The 4039-nt window shown below is 48.3% G+C and overlaps 1 long non-coding RNA gene across 1 annotated transcript; it reads left to right on the top strand.

Annotated features, from left to right (window-relative positions):
* Positions 1–6: 6 nt before the first annotated feature.
* LOC113407050 lies at positions 7–1975 on the top strand. The gene is made up of 2 exons (XR_003369917.1): positions 7–202; positions 1782–1975. It is a non-coding gene; the product is annotated as an uncharacterized LOC113407050 (long non-coding RNA).
* The last annotated feature ends 2064 nt before the right edge of the window (positions 1976–4039 follow it).

The following is a 4039-nucleotide window of genomic DNA, read 5'->3' as shown; positions in this document are numbered from 1 at the left end:
TTTTATGGTTTTGCTGTTAGTTACTAGACCAATTCAAGCATCCTTTTCATGTCTACTCTGCATACAGTTACTGGAACACTGCATATACACTGGTAATATGGACAGAAGAAGTGTGTAGGAGATGTATGAAGAATGAGTTTTTTGATAACTGCTGACTGGATGTTCATGAAGTATTAGAGATTATTTTGACAAGTAGATTTAGGTGAGCTAAACATTAAAAAGAAAAGAACAAAGGCTTACATACAACTGAAATTGAAAAGTACTTTTCCTATATAATATATATAGGTTTTTAAATGTGAAGTTAGAAGAAAATATAATTTTAATCCTGTATAATTTAGATATTTAGCACTTTAAAGAATGAAAAATGAAGGAAACCAAATATTTAAGAATGTGTTCTTAGTTTCGGTATAAATCCGTATGTATTTATTTTGTATCTGACGGACTTGGCCATGGAAAGTGCTGGGCTGCTCTACTCCTGTTGAAGTTACTGGGAGTTAAGGATATTCCGGACATTAGTGGTAATGGACCTCCTGTAATTGTATTTTGTTTTCTGCTGCCTTGAAAGAGATTTTGTGTGTGCACGCGGCCTGATCCAAAGTCCTTTGAAGTGATTGGAAATATTCCCATTGACAGTGAGTTTTACTTCAGGCTCCTACTGACTATCAAGCGAGTAGAACATCTAAGTGAACCCACTGTGTATAGAATGCCACACTGCACTTATAGGGCTTTAACTCTTGCTAGTGTGACAGCTGTGGATTATGAAGGGCTAGCTTACAAGGAGAAGAGACTAATTAGCTTGGCAGCATGTCCTGTTCCATGACATGGACAGCCTAGTCTGTGGGTTTGCCAACTCTCCCATACCCTTCATTACCTCTGCGTGGATGAGAACAGGCTAACCATGTTACCTTCCCTCATATCACTAGTAAGAAAAGGAGCTGAAAGACAGCAGAAAACACAGTTGTCTTCTATCAAAAAAATAAATAAAATAAAATAAAAATGGGTGTTGAGAAGAGAAATGATGCTGTTCACTTCTTAATACAGGAAAGGCTAATGTAATTCAGGGTGATGTAACTTCTAGGCCAAGACTTCTCCTCTGGTGGGATGAGACACCAAAATAAAAATAGCAAACTCCCACCCTCACTATAGGGGATGGGCTTGGAGAGAAGGAGGAATTTGCTCGCTCCTCCTTGCTCTGCCACTGCTCCACCAGCCCCCCTCCATTCCCAGAGCAGCTTCTCAGGCCTCCCCCTTCCCTCCACACAGCACTCCCTCTGTGGAGGGAAAGCCTGGCTTCAAGAGGCATCTCCCAGCCTCTTTTACTGGTGCTGCCCTGGAGCTGAGCACTGTGCACAGAAGAAGTCCCCAATCCAGAGCCCTAAATTATCCGCAGTTTCTTGCCATGACTCCAAATGCAAAAACCTTCATGGCTGGAATGGATTATGGGAGCTGGAAGGTCATGCCAAGAAGCCATGGGTGGTCTTTGGGAGGTTGAGAGACAATGCATTAGGCCACCTGTGATTTATTAGGAAGTGGCGTGGTTTATTAAAGTGAGTATTGGGATTGCCTCTGGAATTCTAATCTCTGCTCCCCGTCACTCCATTGGTAACTAAGGAAGCATCACTTGCACCATGTATCAAACAGAGATAATAGCCAAGGGTGTTGGGAGGACTGAATGATGTTTGCAAAGAGTTTTTGAAAGTGGAACGTGCTGGCTGGCTGCTCAGTATTATTATTTCTAATTTAATTGTGTATTGACTATGAGAACATCTCTCACCACACAGGTGCACTCCCAGAGAAAAAGTTGCAGTGTCCCAGAGCCACTCGTCTGAGAGTCCCTGGGCAGGGTTAGCCCCTCTGAACATTGAGCCTCCTGTGCCCTGCATTACAGATGCTCTTTTTGGACGCGCATCTGAAGAGGTGGGTTTTTTACCCACGAAAGCTTATACCCAAATAAATCTGTTAGTCTTTAAGGTGCCACCGGACTCCTCGTTGTTTTTTTTCCACAAGGAGTGTTTCCCCTCGGCCCCTTACCACCTGATTATACAGGTAGCTTCTCTTCCTTGATTCAGGGGGTATTTATTTATTTATTTGACAGGAGCACCTGGAGACACCAGCTGAGATCTGGCCCCATTGTGCTGGTGCTGTGAATCCACATAACCTGCTGGGAACAGCTCGCAATCTAAATAGACAAGGACAGGAATACAAGTAGAGGTGTAGAGAGGTGAACTGACTTGCTTAAGGACACATAGTAGGTCAGTACCATGGGTGGCAGGTGACCTGTCGGCTCAGGGAGGCTAGCTCCCACCCCTGCCTGAGGCCCCTCCGGAGCCCAGAGTCCTCCCCTCCCTGCGGCTGCTAGCCCCTTCCCCCAACTCGCCAGGCTGGGTGACGTGCAGCTCCCAGCCCCAGAGTGCCAGACAGGCAGTGCATGGCCCCCCCAGTCCCCAAGCACCGGGCGGTGCACAGCCCCCCAAGTGCTGGGCGGGTGGCGCACAGCCCCCTCCCCCAGTGCCCCCAAGCACAGGGCAGGCAGCCCCCCGCCAGTGCTGGGCAGCGTGGCCCCACTGCCTGGGGGCCCCTCAGTTCTCAGAGGCCCCAGCCACCCCAAGTCCCGGCCACAGGCCAGCCATGGCCTCCGTAACCCTGGCCCCAGCCCCAGAACGCTTCCCTGAAGATGAGTGACCCGCCTGCCTGGGCTGGGGCCAAAGGGGAAGGGCATTAGGGCAAGCAGGAGGGGGCCTTCTGGGCAGAGCGTGGGTAGGGCCACACCAGGCTCTTTCAGGAGGTACAGCCTTCCCCTACCTATGCCACGCACTGCCTATGGTCAGTACCAGTGCTGGGAGGAGAACCCAGGCATCCTGAGTCCCACTCTAGTGCCCTGTCCATCAGACCACACATGAGCCCTACCTCCCTGCAGTATAAGGGCTGGTTTACATACTACTTTACCTTTGTCACTTTACAAATCAGTATAGTTAAAGCAGTACCACCCCCTGGAGAGAATGCAGTTATACCAGTGTACAGGTGCTTATACCCTCATAGCTTATTCTTTCTCGAGTGCTAGCACATGTCCAACGGATACCACTAGGGGAAACATCTCTGACAGCCGTGCTTGGGCACTCGCACACCTAAATCGGAATGGACATGTGCAACACATCTCGAAGAACAAGTTACAAAAGGTAGGTAACCATTTTTCCCTGTACATTTATGGGAATAATCTATGCCGCTCGCTCTGGTGGAGTTCCGGAGTCGACGGTGAGCGTGTTCGGGGATCGATATATCGCGTCTCAACGAGACGCGATATATCGATCCCGGATAAATCGATTGCTACCCGCCGATATGGCGGGTAGTGAAGACGTACCCTAAGGAGGGGGTTGTACTACATTAATTAGGTCAGTTTCTAAACAGATACAGTTAAAGCTGTCTATTAACAAGTCCTAAGACTGGATGATGCCTTACAACCAAGACTGAGATTTTAAAATGAAGTAATCCCCAGCCATGGCTTTTTGCAATTAGACTGATCAAACATGTCCTGTTTATAATGCCTTCAGCCTTTTACTTTCCTCGAGAAGATGGGCAAGAATATAGTTTGGGGGGGGGGGAAGCAAACAGCCTAATGGATATATAACAACAACCCCTGTGCTGCCCAGGGAGGAGAAATGTCCCCATTTGTGTTGGACGCATGTGGAAGGCCATCAGACATGCTATCGTTGGCCGGCATCCTACCCCATCATCTGACTGCCACAGTGAGTGGATAAACCGGGCTTTGGTTCCATGGGCTTGTTTCTGTTGTTGCTGAGTTTTCCATCTGGTGCAAGGAATGTGCCGTGGAGAGTAACTGAGGGTCAGCTGAGTTTGGCTATTGGAGAGGCAGGATTTACCATGAATGGGGGTGTATAAACGTTACGGTTACCACCTAGCCTTAGGGTGAACAACATGTGATGCACGATTCGAGCTGAACGCATGGGCACCAATGTAGGCAGCCCTCGGAGCCTTACACATGTGAGCATCAGGTCTTGTTTGTGAGGAAATCCAGCATGGC

This window comes from Terrapene carolina, unplaced genomic scaffold (assembly GCF_002925995.2).
Source record: "Terrapene carolina triunguis isolate 2854851 unplaced genomic scaffold, T_m_triunguis-2.0 Scaffold189, whole genome shotgun sequence".
NCBI lineage: Eukaryota > Metazoa > Chordata > Testudines > Emydidae > Terrapene > Terrapene triunguis.
This window is presented reverse-complemented; position numbering and strand designations above follow the sequence as displayed.